Source organism: Pristiophorus japonicus, chromosome 9 (genome assembly GCF_044704955.1).
Source record: "Pristiophorus japonicus isolate sPriJap1 chromosome 9, sPriJap1.hap1, whole genome shotgun sequence".
Taxonomy (NCBI): Eukaryota; Metazoa; Chordata; class Chondrichthyes; family Pristiophoridae; genus Pristiophorus; species Pristiophorus japonicus.
In genome coordinates, this window is record NC_091985.1 from 74,800,383 (window position 1) to 74,817,713 (window position 17,331).

The following is a 17,331-nucleotide window of genomic DNA, read 5'->3' on the forward strand; positions in this document are numbered from 1 at the left end:
TCAGATAATCAAGCAGCACGGGCTCCTCAGGGGCCCAGTTGGTTTGCTTTGATTTTAAGACATACAGGCCTGGACATTTCTCGGTTCAATTCTTGGTCAGTGCTGTAAGTTGCTCTCAGCTTGATCTGAAGATGGTACAGTTGTCGCCTTTGCCCTATTTCAGGAGAAGGAAAAAGCAGCCCGAGTTTTCTCTCCTCACCAGTACAGGTATCCAGTGATTGCTCCAGGAAGTGCACACACCTATTGAATGAGGAGAGGAGTGAAGTTGGTTGTAGTGCATTAAATGGTTGAATCGATGATCAGTGCTCACAATCTAGGATTACATAGTCTCTTGGGTGAGGTACTACAGGATGAGTCACTGCCTTCAGAAGAGGAAAAGAATTGGTTGGAACATTGGAGGACAAAAAACAAAAACTTACTTACTGATTTCTGTCTATGAAGTCAGTTTGAGAATCATTTTATTACAGACATATAATTATGTGAAAGTCTTCCTGTCCCAGACCTGCATAGATGCCATAACAATCTTTGAAAATGAAAGCAGTTGTTTGCCAGTCCTTGCAGACAAATCTCCTAGTTACAAATTGTATGTGTGTAACTGTGGACTGAATTGGAAGTAACATTTTTGTGACTTAGAATCACCACTACTCTGATTCCTGTCATTTAGCCAATTTTGTATCCATGCTGTCACTGCCCCTTTTATTCTATGGGCATCAATTTTGCTGGCAAACCTATTATGTGGCACTTCGTCGAGTGCCTTTTTTAAATCCATGTACACCACATCAACCACATTGCCCTCATCAACCTTCTGTTACCTCATCAAAAAACTCGATCAAGTTGGTTAAACATGATTTGCCTTTAACATATCCATGCCGGCTTTCCTGAATTAATCCACATTTGTCCAAGTGACTGTTAATTTTGTCCCTGATTATTGTTTCTAAAAACTTCCTCACTACTGAGGTTAAATTGCTGGGTTTATCTTTTTTGGAACAAGGGTGTAACATTTGTAATTCTCCAGTCCTCTGGCATCACCCCCGTTTCTAAGGAGGATTGGAAGATTATGGCCTGTATCTCTGTGATTTCTTCCTTCACTTCCCTCAGCGTCCTAGGATGCATCCCATCCGGTTCTGGTGACTTTAAGTGCAGGCAGCCTTTCTAGTAACTCGTCTTTATCAGTAAAGAATCCTGAACAGATCCGAAAGACTGTGGTCTGGAAATCCAGTATCGCAAGAAAATGGCCGATGCCACCGTGAGGCAAGGCTAACTCCCATCTATTGAAAGAGCACAGGCATCGCTGTTTTGGTGCTGCCTGCTGATTTTAATGATTGGAGCACAGAACCTATCATGCAAAGCATTGTTTCGTGTGGTACTCTCAGCAACAATATAGCCATAATGTCCCTGGAGTGAGGCAGCGTTGTCTTAATGCTAGGCTGTCATTTTAGAAAGCAGTCTCGAGCTTTTAAAGGGGAACTGCCTTCTAAAATGAAAAAAATCATTGGGGGGGCTTGACCCATCCACCTCCATGGCACGAACCTGGTATTGCAGTACTTCCAGGAACGGTGCTTGGGCTCTAGGCCTTTTGGCTAAGAGCAAAAACATTGGCGCAAAGTGATCCTTGAATGGGCCCAAGGTGACCTTTGGCGTTTGTGATCTGACAAAGAATTGGAAAGATTAGCAACGAATAAAACATTTTTTAAAAAAAATAATTAAAAAGTATCCAGTCTTTAGCCCTTAGAGCTCAATTGCCTCTTTAAAAAAAACATTAAAAAGAATTCCAAAATGGCAGTCTACACCTCTTAAAGCTGAACTGCGTTATGCATGTAAAATAAATGTTAAAAGTGCTTCAGCACTTGCACAAATGGCTCAACAAGCCAGAGAAAGGGCACCCAGGGTCTCATATGCAGCATTCCAGCTTTGTGCAGGGTTCAACAATGGAAGAGAGGTCTTCTACCCACAGGGGTCCAGGAGGCCCTCCAGAAAGAAGGATGTGGGACCAGATCGCCAAGGCTATCACTGCCAGCAATGTTAGCCCCCACGACCTGGCTCCAGTACCCAAAGAAGTTTCATCTCAAACCAGTGATCAAGGTCCGTGAATGCATCTTCAAAAGCCGTCTCCTACCAACTGCACTACTAGCCTCACACACTGATCATTGCACAACCCCCCCCCCCACCACTCCATCACTCACCTACCAACAATCTTTACCAAGCACAAGGCATTCCTCACATTCCTAGCTTCACCTCACTGCCTTGGAGGAGATGGTGCTGGCCATTCTTGGCAGGGGCATGGCTGAGCCCTTGGCCAGTGGCCAGGCTGTAAGGATACAGAATGCTGGTATCCTTATAAGTCATCCTCCTTTTCAAATCCCACTTCCCCCTCATCCCTCAATATCTTCTGATTTACAAGGTGTGCATGGTGTAAGCATGCACCTCTTGCTTACCTGCCCTCCCCTTACCACAACTCTACCCTTGTGCCTTCCTCATTTCAGACAATCAAGAAATGCGGCCTGCCCAGCCAGTGGTTAACCACAAAGAGGTAGAGGAGAGTGAAGAAGAAGAAACACCATCATTTGATTTCACACTCCCAGCCACTAGCTTCTCGAAGTCGTTCTGCAAGGCCATCTGCAGTGTCCCCCACTGGGGTAGTACTGTGTGTTATCAGCAGGATAGGCAAAGGAACACACAAGAGAGTCACTAAGGGAATGTACAAGGGTGATTAGTTGACTTTTTGATGTCATATTTGATGCATATATGGATAAAATTGGATTGGAAAGTTTGCTTTGTGGTGGCTTTTATTTCAGCATTGTTGCCAAGAGGACACTGTGTTGGTCAGTAACAGAGGGAAGGGAAGGTGTGGGACAAACGTTGAAAGGGAAATTGGGGTTGTGGTCACTGGTACTGCAAGTGGATGATTCCATCCTGGATATCCTGGCCAGAAGGGGGCTGTCTGGGTTCCATCTTTCCTCCCTCTGTCTCTTTTCTGCATCTTCCTCTTTCCTCTTCTGTTTTTTCTGCTTCCCTCTGCGAGCAGCTTGTCACTTTTCTGCCTCTGTTTCATCTCCATGTGCCCCCTAGGACTTAGAGAGAGTGGTCTTTCCAGGGGCAAAATACTGCGGTTGCTGGATATCTGAAATAAAAGCAGAAAATGCTGGAAATACTCAACAGGTCAGGCAGTATTTTGCACTGAAACGTTAACTCTGTTTCTCCATGGATCCTGCTTGACCTGCTGAGTATTTCCAGCAGTTTCTTTCTTCTCAGAGGCCTTTCTTTACCATCCAAAGTCTTGCAAGCATCCATCAGCGATTCCTGCACTCCCTGCATACTTTAACAATTTTTAAAATGTATTGTATCAAGTCACTACTTCAATAATATATTTTTAAAAAGTCCAAAAGCTGAAGTCCATAACTTACCTGAAAGGTATGTATGTATCCCTTTAAGAAGCACTGACAGTGTCTCCACAGGGCTACTTCACGCACGTTTTTCTGTGTGTACTTAGAACCCGGCGTTATGGCATGTGAGAACGTCCAAAATAGCAGTCGTGGCCTCAAATCAGGAGTCACGGTCTGCTTATTTCAATTTGAGAGGCCAACACTGTCAACAGCAGTGCTATGGCCCTCACCAAAATGGCAGCTATGGGCTAGACTTTCCACTTTACAACGCCCATCTAACGCCCAAAATGGACCTCTATCACCCATTTTGAGTAAAAAGTGGAAACTAGGCCCAAAACATCGCTGGAAAAATAAGCCCCCAAGTTTCAGCTCACTTTGCCGAGCTGATCGCCCACACAAGGCCCATTCCAACTTTTGGCACATCGTCGGCACTTCGCCGGGCTGATGATAGGCCAAAAACATTGCTGAGAAATAGTTGCTTTTCCTGGGCTTTACAGAAATGGGCACTACGGATGCCATTTTTAAGATCGGGGGAAGGGTGGAGGCAACTGAAAAAAATGAGCTAGATAGTTGTGAGTTATTTATAGAGTTATTTACAGATCGATCAACTCATAATATTAAACTATATATAATTTATTGAAAGTAGCTTCGTGGATAGGCATTTGTTTTGTGAAAAGTGCATTTATAGTGAGTAAAAACAATTATTGATATTGTTGGGGCCTATTAGACTGACTGGTATACAGTGTTAGACTGGGGTTGGTGTAGAGAGAGTAGTTTAATTAAGTGAAAGTAATTATTGATAGTGATGGGTCCTATGCTTTCTGTGCCATTACTCGTAACTGCTCACACGCTGGTTTCTGAAAGGATCAATTGAAGAGGTGGCAGAGTAATGCATAGACAGAGACAGAGGCGACAGAGGAGGCGAGCGTACAGCCAACGAAGGTACTTGGAAAATCAATCTTACCTCAACTTGTCTGAAAACGCGTGTCTTAGGAGGCTGCGCTTCCAGAAGGAGGTCATCGATGGGATTTGCCAGCTCGTCAAGTGTGATCTGCAGCCTTCCAGCAACATCAGAACCGCACTGTCCATTGTGGTGAAGGTTACTGCAGCCCTAGTCTTCTATGCATCGGGATCTTTTCAGGCTTCAGCTGGCGACATCTGCCATATCTCTCAGCACGCTACACACTGCTGCATTCAGCAGGTGACTGAAGCCCTTTATGCTCACAGAATGGACTTTATAAGCTTCCCTATGACCAGGGAGGCACAGACTGGGAGGGCTTTGGATTTCTCGAGAATAGCAAACTTCCCCAAAGTGCAGGGAGCAATAGACTGCACGCACATTGCCCTGAAAGCCCCTTTAAAGAACGCGGAGGTGTGTCATAACAGAAAGAGATTCCACTCCCTAAATGTGCAGCTTGTTGTCGACCACAACCAAATAATCATGACAGTAAACACTATGGCCCCAAGTTTCCACACGCGGCAAAACAGGCGCCCCTCCGAGCTGGGCACCCGTTTTTCGCGCCGAAAACGGCGCCTGAAAAAAAACGCACTATTCTCGAGCGCTTTGCAGCTCGATGTCTGCTTGGCGCGGCGCACAGGGGGTGGAGCCTACCACTCGCGCCGATTTTGTAAGTAGGAGGGGGCGGATACAATTTAAATGAGTTTTTTTCGTGCCGGCAACCCTGCGTGTGCGCGTTGGAGCGTTCGCGCACGCGCAGTCTGAAGTAAACATTGGCACTCGGCCATTTTAAAAAGTGCTGCAGAAAAAGTGAAAATTTGTTTGTTGAACCCTCGCAAAGGCTTGCATTTTAATTTTCTTGATATTTCTGTGTGTGAGGGTGAGGGAGTGCATTCTGTAATTAAAGATGGACTGTGATAAACGGGACACATGCACTTGTTTGAGACTATTCAAATTCTTTGTAGCTGTTCAATTTTTAACATTTTTTAATAAAACCACATTGTCTTTCCATGATCAGCATTGAGGCTTCTAGCAGCTTTCTCCCCCTGCCGTCCGTCGGTCCCGACGGCAAATGGCTGCCTCAAGTACTGAGGCTTCTTGCAGCTTTCTCCCTCCCTCCCCTCCCTGCCGTCGGTCAGTCTTGACGGCAAACCGCTGCCTGAAAGGCCTGCCTGAAGCACTTTCACACAGGTAGGAACATGGTTTATTTAATCTTTTCTTTGCTTATAAATTTTTATTCAGGTTGGATTTATGTGTATAATATTTGTATAAGTATAACTAAGGATTTATTGTAGAATTTAATTACTTCCCTTCCCCCCCTTCCCCCCCCCCCCCCCCCAACCTCGTTCCCGACGCCTAATTTGTAACCTGCGCCTGATTTTTTAATGTGTAGACAAGGTTTTTTCAAGCCTACAAAAATCTTCACTTGCTCCATTCTAAGTTAGTTTGGAGTACGTTTTCACTGTGGAAACTTTCAAATCAGGCGTCAGTGGCCGGACATGCCCCCTTTTGGAAAAAAAAATTCTGTTCAAAAGTGAAACTGTTCTACCTGACTAGAACTGCAGAAAACTTAAATGTGGAGAATTCCGATTTCTAAGATACTCCGTTCACCACCAGTTGCTCCTAAAAATCGGGAGCAAATCATGTGGAAACTTGGGGCCTATATTTCCAGGCAGCATCCATGATGCGCACATCCTACGTGAGAGTGCTATCCCTGATCTGTTTCTCAATCAGCCAGAAGGTCACGGTTGGATGCTGGGGATAAGGGATATGGCCTTGCCAGTTGGCTCATGACCCCACTGCGTAATCCCGTCACTGAAGCAGAGAAACATTACAATGAAAGCCACATAGCGACACGCAACATAGTCGAAAAGACAATTGGGAGTCCTAAAGCAGCGCTTTAGCTGCCTGGACCATTCTGGTGGCAACCTACAGTTTCACCCTGACCAGGTCGCTGAGTTTATTGTGGTGTGTTGCATGCTGCATAACCTAGCTAGAAGAGGACAACTAATGCCAGGTGGGGTTGCAGGTCCACCTCCAGAAGGAGGGGAGACGGAAGAGCCAGCCGGCGAGGAGGAGGAGGCTGGTGAGGACCTCTGGGAGGACAATCAGCCTGGCGATGTAGCCATGGTCCCACGACCCCCTCCCCCCAGAAGATCTGGAAGACCATTACCCTCTGGGAGTTACGCAACTGCAAAGCTGTTGTGTCAGCAGCTCATAAATGAACGCTTTGCCTGAATTTGCATTGGGGACAGTGAAATTTTACATTTACAGTTATGGCTGAACAAAAGTTGCAGTTGCCTAGAATTACGTTGAGTTTCGTTTTAGCATCGCCTGCACTGGCCTCGCCTGTCCATTGTTGTCCAACATTTTCATTGTTAGATTCAAATAAAAATTTTAATTTTGACAATGATTTTTATTCAACAACCCCCACCTACCAACACCTCCCCCCCCGCCCCCCCTACCTGCGGCCACGTTTCCCTCTAGGTCGTTTTCCCCCCCCACCCCCCGCCCCGTGTAGTAGCACCACTCGCCCGCCTTGGTCTCCGCAGTCCGAGACGAAGCTGGTGTGCAGCGTGCGACGGAAAGACTTCCTGAGGTGGGCCATGTACCAGCAATCATTAAGGCAGAGATGTCCTACATCGTTGGAACAAGGCCCATTTTTTGGGCTGATGGCCATCTAGTGGAAAGTCTAGCCTTGTATGTTGGCATCAGAATTGGCCTAAAGTTACTCCTTTTTTCCTTATTTTAATTTTAATTCAACATTGTTTTTCATACTTCATAACTACAATTTGTACTGCAACAAATTAGTTCCAGGAAACATAACTGAATATAAAACAGAATCTGTGGTTAGTAGCTTGTATTAAAATTGCAACACCTGCTTTCCTGACCTGTTACAAGACCTAATTGAAAATCTACAAAATATAAACTCAACAACTTATCTTGTGCCATATGAATATCTGCTTTTTGTGTCAATAAATATTTATTACTATAAATCACTGTTGACTGCCTATCTAGAGACTGCGTTCCACTTTTGATTTTGATTTTATCACTGTGACGTATAACAAATAATTCATCAGTAAATACTAACCAACTCATCACCTTGTTCATTTAAATCCCTTCAGAATGACGCAGTGACACAATACTGGTGTAATCATGCACTATGCCACCACGTTGTAGGACACTGCTTGTTGTTCATAGTTTGCTTTGATTGTACATTCCCTATCTTGGCTGCGGTTGAGAATAAGTAAGAAAGAGAAATTGTATTTATAAAGAAACTTTCACATCTTCATGGTATTCCAAAGTGCTTTACAGTCAATGAATTCCTTCTGAAGTGTAGTAAATGTTATGTAAGCAAATGCAACAGCATTTATGCACAGCAAGGTCCCACAAATCGCAAAAGAGCTAAATGATCAGTTTATCGTTTTGGTGGCGTTGAATGAGAAATAAATGTGAGCCAGGACACTGGGAAAACTATCTGCTCTTCGTTGAATAGTGCCATAATATGTTTTACATCTGTTTAAACGGGAAGTTAGGGCCTACATTCAACATTTCACCTGACAATGCGGCTCTCCTTCAGTACTACACTGAATTGTCAGCCTAGAATATGGGCTCCCAGTCTAGTAATGCTTCAGTTTTAATAATCTCATCCTTGTCTTCAACTCATTGTATGACCCCATCCTTGCCAACCCTACAAATGCTCCCCCTGCAGCAAGATCTCTCTGCTCCTCCAATTTTGCGCATTCCTGATTTTAATCGCTCCACTGTAGGTGACCGTCCCTTCAGCTGCCCAGGCACTAAGCTCTGAAATTCCCTCCCGGAACATCTCCACCACTTTACCCCTCTCTCTCCTCCTTTTAAGGCGCTCCTTAAAACCTACCTCTTTGACTAAGCTTTTGGTCATTTGTCCCAATATCTCCTTATGTAGCTCGGTGTCAAATTTCTTTTATAACTCTTCTGTGAAGAGCCGTGCGATGTTTTTACTACATTAAAAGCAATATATAAATCCAAGTTGATGGTGATGAAGTCATGTAGCACCAGAATTAATTGCGACTACAGGATTTAGCAGAATTCCATTGACATTCGTACATGTTTTCCCGTCATACTTAGTGTATGTTTTGAATTTGGAGATATGTTTATGCTTTTTGAGTGGGAGGAACATGTTTGAGATTTTATTGGGAGTTGACCAGTTAAAACTAGAACTGGCGAAGAGGCTTGCTGGAAAATGTATACTGCAGTTTCTTCCTGAAATGCTCCAGTACTATTCTCTGTGTTTCTGTACTTGGTGGTTTGCATAAATGAAACGGTGGCAGCTCAGAGAACATCTGCTGAGGAGCTGTTCCAATGTGGGGGCGGGAGTACAATGCTTCCATTTATACATCAGTGAAGTCAACCCCTGTTGGAAATTGCCTGAGGCCAAGACATTTAAGCCACTTCAAGGTGCAGGAGAAAGTAAATCCACATGTGCTGAGTGCCTTCAGATCGTAATACCTTTTCTTTAGTTGCTGGTAGTGAGAAAAAAGGTGTCTCCACGTCCTCAGTACAAACATTTTGCTTTCAGACAACAGCTCATTAGATTGTTTGGGATATATAATGTCTATGTGCTCCAGCACAGAATTGAGCAACCAAAGAGGGAAAATCAGATACACTCTCCAGACTTGAGTAAATCTTTTAATTAAAACTCTTTGACAAAGATGCGCATATATTAAAACAGTTGTTGTTAAGTCATTGCATTTTTTGGCTTCAAATCTATTCCTGTCTTGTGGAGGAAAATGTTTTTTTTTGAAGCCCAAGGGCAGAAGTGCAGTCAAGTGCTGATAAATACACAATCATATTGTAATAAATGTACTGAGAGTGGATAAGAACTAGATATCCGAACTTAATGCTTGAATTGGATAAGCAGTACCCATTTTTTTAATATGATGAACAATATTTGTTTCTCCTGACAAACTTATTAGCCACTAAAGTGAAAAATTAAAATGCTCATTAATGCAGTATCATTCAAAATTAGAACACATAGAACTGTTTGTTTTTAATAATTATCAAGCAAGGTTAGATCCATAAATCAAAATTGATAACTTCTCGTTTTGTGTTGGGTGTTCTCTTGAAGCAGTATTTTTTTGTGCTGCATATTTGTGTGTTGCAAGCTGATTCCCCTCAAACACTGGAGTGCTAGCAAAACTGATACCGATTACCAGACATTTTTAAAACTCGGATTGATTTAAGTATGTAAAGCCTCATAAATGGATTTTTGCCAACCCTTTGAGCACGTCAGCATCACTTCTGTAGCAGCATCAGAGATCCACCAATATGACAATTTATGAATTAGAAAATTATTATTACTTTCTGTAAATTTTATCTCCTACTTCGTAACAGAAAATCTGTTTTGGAAATGTATACAAACAAGCATTCCCAGATCTGTGGGGCTTCTGTATTTCATGGGAATCCCACTAAAATGTCCAATAAGCGCTGCTGAACAACAGACGTCACTGTTCTACACGCGATGGCCTGCCTTTTACAAAATGACCATTGAGATTTTCTAATCATTTTGGCTTTGATTCTCATCACTAAGGTTCACACTCGATAGTGTAAACCTGTACCGTAGGCAGCTTTTAGTAAGCTGCTTACTTGGGTCAGAACTTGCTGTCTGTGAATCAGTTCCCCAAGATTACATAACTAATTCCAGTTCGCTTATTCTGGTGGCAGAATCATAGACCCACGGCAAACTGAGTCTACGATTCTGTCATGAGGATAGGGAGCCATATTTAATTTGAATTGAGGAGTAGACTGTACTATTTCCTGTGTTAGGAGATCCTCAGCTAGCTATAGAAATATTAAAAAATGATGAGAGTAATGGGATATGAACCAACAATGTGCATAACTTTCTCTCAGATTACTGATTTGTAAACTTAGGAGCTATTGGGTAGTTACAAAATGCTTCCGTGCATCAAGCTGGAGTTCAGCTACAGCCAGCATGAATTCAAACTGCCGTGAGCTTGCTTTTTTGGCGGATGTGACACATCACTTATCTTCATTATGGTCAGGCATCGGATTGGGATTTGAGATCCGAGTTAAACTGCCGTTTTGTATGGCTGGAAACGTGACCTGCAACTTGACATTATCCCTAATAATGGCCATGACTTGCATCAATTTTTTTGGAGTAAGTTGTTTTTTCTGACTTAAGTTTAAAAAATGCCATTTTCCCCCCAAAATTTGCTCCAGAGTAAGTCAGATAGGTACGATTGTTTTTTTAGGTCAGTTTTTTTTTCAAAAGGGGGAGTTCCCAGACACTTACGCCAGTTTTGGCCATTTATGCCACTTTGGCCAGCAAAAACTTACTCCATCCACTTAGATCAGCATATGTGGCAAGCTCTGAAAAACCTTGTGGGCAGTGAAGAAAAAGCTGCGCACATTCGGCAGACATTAGGGCAGGGATAGTGGAGGGAAGGGAACTGGAGAGGACCTCAACAACCAAGCACCAAACATTGCAAGGAAAAGCTCAAACAATTAAAATACTAATAAAAAATGAAGTAAATCCTATCGGAGAAATGCTAGCTGCTGGCCGCGATGTCACGGGGTGGGGACGGGGGGGTAGCCAGAGAGAGAGAGAGAGAGAGAGAGAGAGAGTTGCTGGTATATAAACCACTCTTTTTCTCTTCCCCCTTCCCCGCCCCCCCGCAAAACTCTCCTCCTCCCGCCCCCCAATCAAAACTTTCAAGCACAACCACTAAATAAAAAATAAAACCGAAGCCCTACCTCGTCCGGGAACTCAGCGGGCCGGCCGGTGCGGGAGGTCACTCGGCCGGGGTTAGGGTGCGGAGAGATCGGGCGACCCTTCGGCCGGGGATAGAGGCTGCGAGCATCGGGTCCTGCTCACAGCCTGCAGGTTACACTGGGAGGGCAGGAGCATGCGTGCAGGTGCCAGCACTGTTTTCGCCGCTGGCCTGTTGTTCTCCGCCCCCCACTTCAGAATGCACACCACGCCGGGATTCCTGGGACTCCGAAGAGCGGCCAGGATGGGGCCCCTTTTTTCCGGCGCCCTTTCCAGCGCGCAAAGTTGCCGCACTTAAGGTAAGTGCGCCGAATAAAAGGATTGGGCAAAGTTGGGTCCTATGTGAGTGCTGGTAGATAAAGCCATAAAAAAGGCCAGTAGGATTTTCAGTTTTGTAAGTAGTGGCATAGAGTATGGGAAAAAACAAGTAATGACGAATTTACACAGAATATTGGTTAGACTGCAGTTCGAGCACTGTGTGCAGTTTTTAGCATCCCATTATAGTCATAGAGAGTGTACAGCAGAATGATGCCAGGAATGGAAAACTATTATCAGAGAGACTTGAGCTTTATGTACTACTTCAAGTGGAGCAGAGAAAGCCAAGAGAAGTTTTAATAGAAATGTTTAAATTACTAAGAATTTTAATAGTGAATAGGGGAAGACTATTTTCTCTAGTTCAAGAGTCAGAGATGAGGGATTATCAATACAGATGCAGCGTTGAGAATCCGGAGTTCCGGACTCTGGGACGATCAGTGGCAGGGTCGTCCGGAATCCTTAAAATGTTCCGGAATCCGGACCAGACAACCCTGCCGACCTCTGGGCCCTGCCGCTGCCCTTAACTCGGGGCCTCCTCGCCAGCTCGCCCGAACACCTAGGCGGGGCCCCGCCCGACAACCCCCTCCTTGGCGGGGCCCGCCCAAACACCTCAGCGGGGCCTCACCCGACGACCTCCTTGGTGACCTCTTCAGCGGGGCCCGCCCGATGACTACCTCCTCAGCGGGGCCGGACCGGCCCGAACAGCGCCTTGGCGGAAAATCCCCCCTCCCGACTTTCTGAAATCCGGAAATAGCTGAACCTGGGCTCAGGTGTTTCCGGACTCGTGACGTCAGAAAGCAAATTGAAAAGCCCGGAATCTGGAACGGCCTCGGTCCCGAGGGTTCCGGATTTTAGGCGCTGCACCTGTATAAAATTGTCATTGCAAGTTTGGAAAGAGATGAGGAGAAATTTCTTTATGTAGTGTTATTGGACCGTGGAATATTTTGCCACAGAGAGTCCTCATAAGAGACTGTTAATTAAAGTTGAAGCACATGGAATTGAAGGCAAATTATTGACCCGGTTAGGAAATTGGCTGAGTGGCAGGAGACAGAGAGTAGGGATAATGGGCAGGTACTCTAATTGACAGGATATTACTAGTGGTGTGTCGCAAGGATCTGTATGGGCGCCTCAACTATTAACCGTATTTATTAACAACTTAGATCATGGAATACAAGGCCACATATCCAAGTTTGCTGATGACACAAATATAGGCTGCATTTTAGGCAGTTTAGATGGAAGCATAAAATTATAAGGAGATATTAATAGATTAAGTGAATGGGCAAAACTGTGGCAAATGGATTTCAATGTAGGCAAATATGAGGTCATTTACTTTGGACCTAAAAAGGATAGAACAAGGTACTTTCTAATTGGTGAAAAGCTAGAAACAGTAGGGGGCCAAAACTCAGTACCATTTGGGGTGGTATCCGCTGTGAGGCGGAACTTCCTGCGCGCGACACAGAAGTCCCGTCCCAGCAGCTAAATTGGGATTACCACCCCCGAGAGGAAGTGAAGTGCAATGTCGCATGCTCCACTTCCTCTCGGGGGCGGGATTGGGGCACTATAACTGTGGGAAGTTCCCAGCGCGATGTGGAGCACTGCATAGCGCTGACGGGAGCACAGGGCCCTCCCCTTCCGTTAAAGGGGACAAGGGGCCATCACTTCACTGCCGGGGAGTGTGGTGCCATGAGAGCAGCCCGGCACAGACCCTGCGAATTGGACAATGCTAGGCTGCGACCGGTAAGTCGGCCATTTTTTAAAAAAGTGCGCGCCGCACCTCCCCTTTAATTTTTGCCCCGTGAGCGGAGTGCGGCCTGGGTCGCGACTCCCGAAGCTGAAGTGGGCATCGCCCGCGGCGGCCTCATTGGGTGCTACCAAATATTCGCTTTGGGGTGAAAATGAGTCGCGCATTGAGGTAGTACCCCCGCGCCCCGGGGTGAGAAGTCGTTTGCGCCCTGTAATGGGAGGGATAAGGGATGCAAATTTCTCCCCCTAGAGGTTCAAAGAGACTAAAATGTTATGGACAGGTACAGAAAATAATCAAAAAGGCTAATGGAATGGTAGCCTTTATATCTAGAGGACTAGAATACAAGGGGATAGAATACAAGGGGATAGAAGTTATGCTGCAGCTGTACAAAGCTCTGGTTAGACCACACCTGCAGTATTGTGAGCAGTTCTGGGCACAACACCTTAGGAAGGATATATTGACCTTGAACAGAGTGCAACGCAGAATTAACAGAATGATACCTGGATTCCGAGGGTTAAATTACGAGGAGAGATTACGCAAACTACGGTTGAATTCCCTGGAATTTAGAAGATTAAGGGGTGATTTGATTGAAATGTTCAAGATATTAAGGGGAACTGATAGGGTAGATAGAGAGAATCTATTTCCGCTAACTGTGGAGTCTAGGACCAGGAGTTAGGTCACATATTTAGATTTTATTTTCTTTCTCTCTGAATGTGAATACACTCCAATACAACTGGCAGAGCGAACAAGTATTTTGAATCTTATAATGCAGCAGATACTGCTGTTGAATGCAAACTAGAAAAATCTGTAACAAAGGTCCAGGCCTTCTTATAACAAAAATGATTCTCCACCTTTTATACTGAGAGGGTGAAATTCAAACTTATTTTACAGACCTTCTTCATATGCAAATAATACGTTTGAGCAAGCAGAGAGAAGAGGGAATTGTTGATTAAGGAAATATTGAGGTTTACAGTGTTTGCTTAGGAATGCAAAACTTTTATGTTTTTATGGTTATTAACTGTGTGCAGGTACGTTTCAGGAGACATTGCGGATGTAGCCTGTAATTTTTAGGAGTGAGTACCAGAGAGAGGGTGGTTGCAGCATTGGAGAGTAAAATGGATCCGGTTGCTGAGAGGAATGCTGCTGTGACCTTGGATGGTGGTAAAACTTAGAGGGAGAGGGGAAACAAATGTGGATAAGGAAGAATGTAGCAGAGGATAATGCAGCATGGCCTGATTTTTAAAATGAGCTGTTTTTCCAGTTAAGAAATGGGCCTCAAATTTTCCATATTTTTGTAATAAAGAGCCTTGGTAACTCAATGTGGTTTACATTTTACACAAGTTTCCTGTGGAAATTTTGTATTCATTTTCCCACAGACTTCTCCCTCAGATTCAACAGTGAGTACAATACAGTGAAACTACTTATAATGCATTTCATTTCATAATTCCCATGCCATATAATTCCAAAACAACCAACTACTGTACTAACATCTATTCTATTTCTTTAGCATACAAGGTGTTCATTCTTTGTAGTTTTTAAAAGTTAAATCCTTGTTAACTGCATTACTCGTCTGTAGAAACTAGCAAACTATCTGGTATTTGTGCACATCTGAGATCAGAAATTTGTTGTGCTGTTACCTCGATAGCACATGTCCATAAGTTATTGACTGCTTCTTTATCTATTAACCATCTTCAGGCTAATAAAATTTCCCTGCACCCCTAACCACTCATTCCTCTGACTCCAGCCTCTTGTGCATCTTCCCCCGCCCACACACTTTTTTCATCCCACCATTGGTGACTCTTCAGCAGTCGAGGCCCCACTCTTGGAATTCCCCTGGACCTGATGGCCTACATCCTAGGGTTTTAAAAGAGGTGGCTGCAGAGACAGTGTATACATTGGTTTTGATCTTCCAGAGCTCCCAAGATTATAGAACGGTCCCCATGGATTGGAAAGTAACAAACGTAACCCCACTGTTCAAGAAAGGCAGGAGAGAGAAACCAGGGAACAGGCCTGTTAGCCTGACATCAGCAGTAGGGAAAATGTTAGAATCTATAATTAAGAGCGTAGTAACAGGACACTTGGAAAATCACAATATGGTTCGGCAGAGTCAACACGGTTTTATGAAAGGGAAATCTTGTTTGACAAATCTATTGGAGTTTTTTAAAGTGTAATATTTTGTAGGGTATATAAGGGGGAACCAGTGGATGTAGTATATTTAGATTTTCAGAAGGCATTCAATAAGGTGCCACACAAGAGGTTGTTACATTAGTTTAGTACTCATGGGATTTGAGGTAATATATTAGCACTGAGGATTAATTAATGGACAGAAAACAGAGTCGGACTAAATGGGTCATTTTCGGAATGGCAAGTTGTAACTAGTGGGGTACTGCAAGGATCAGTGCTTGGGCCTCAGCTACTTACAATCTATATCAATGATTTAGATGAGGGGACCAAACGTAATATAACCAAGTTTACTTACGATACAAAGCTCGGTGAGAAAGTAACCTTTGAGAAGGACACAAAGAGGCTGCAAAGGGTTAAGTGATTGGGCAAGAAGGTGGCAGATAGAGTATAATGTGAGGAAGTGTGAAATCATCCACTTTGGTAGGAAGACTGGAAAAGCAAAATATTTTTTAAAAGTTCAGAGACTAGTAAATATTGGTATTCAAAGGTATTTGGGGGTTTCTATACATGAATCACCATAATTAACATGCAGGTACAGCAAGCAATTAGGAAGGCAAATGGCATGTTGGGCTTTATTGCAAAGGGATTGGAGTACAAAAGTTATGAAGTCTTGCTACAATTGTACATGGCTTTGGTGAGGCCACACCTGGAGTACTACGCACAGTTTTGATCTCCATATCTGAGGAAGGATATACTTGCCTTAGAGGCGATGCAATGAAAGTTCAGTAGATCGATCTCTGGGATGACACGGTTGTCCAATGAGGAGAGATTGGGTAGAATGGGTCTATATTCTCTGGCATTTAGAAGAATGAGAGGTGATCTCAATGAAACATATAAAATTCTTAGAGGGCTTGACAGGGTAGATGCTGAGTGGCTATTTCCCCTGGCTGGAGAGTCAAGAACAAGAGGTCATAGTCTCGGGATAAGAGGACTGAGATAAGGAGAAATTTCTTCACTCAGAGTAGTGAATCTTTGGCATTCTCTACCTCAGGGCTGTAGATGCTCAGTCGATGTATATATTCAAGACCAAGATTGATAGATTTTTGGGCACTAAGGGAATCAAGGGATATGGGGATTGGGTGGGAACGAGAAATGATGTAGAAGTTCAACTATGGTATTGAATGGCGGGGCAGGCTTGATGGGCCATATCGCCTACTCCTGCTCCTATTATGTTCTGACCTCTTCACCTTCCTCATTGTTTAAGACCTTCCTTAAAATGAATGTATTTGGGCATCCCTCCTGATCTTTCCTTCTTTGGCTCAGTGTTCATGTTTCCTTGTGCCTCTAGGATGTTTTCCACATTAAAAGCATGACATAAATGCATGTTGTTGCACAGTAGGTTCACAGAGGTGGCTTTTCTAAAAGGATTCTGTATGTATCTCGCACAAAGTAACAGATGTTTTAGAGAAAGATAGGCAGGTAGGGAGGTCCCCGTGTTGGTCTTCTGCATGTGTGCACGCTGGCTCACAATAAACTCTTTTATTTTCATCTGTGTCAACTGATGTCCATTTTTATGTATTCAATTCTATGCCCTTATAATCATTTTTAACAAGACATACTTTTAAGTTACAGTTCTTAAACCAACTAGCCTGAATTTAATGAGTCTTGATTGTCCTGCACCAATTTTATGATTGTATACCTTATCAATCTTGCATAGGTCAATATAGGATGCCTACATTTACACATGTAAATCCTTTTATTGGTTATTATGCAAACCTATCATTTTTAAAGGCGCCAAAACTATTTCTGTATTATTTTCATTTCTATTCTGATTTTAATTCTGTTTTTTGCCAAATGTGCAAATAAACCCAATCTAGTTTTAAAAAAAATCTATCTTCTGATTCACAAAAGGAAACGGCCAGTTTCTGGCTGTTTATCCTTTTTTGTGAAATATGCAATCTGTTTTCAGCTTAGACTCAATCAGAAGGAGAGAATGGGGGAAAGTGGATATGGGCCGGAAAACAAAACCGGCGGA

The 17,331-nt window shown here is 43.7% G+C and overlaps 1 protein-coding gene across 3 annotated transcripts in view; it reads left to right on the forward strand.

The window, feature by feature from the left end:
• The window catches only part of LOC139273098 (tyrosine-protein phosphatase non-receptor type 14-like), a 303,219-nt gene that overhangs the window by 60,675 nt on the left and 225,213 nt on the right, over positions 1-17,331 (forward strand). The window lies entirely within an intron of this gene.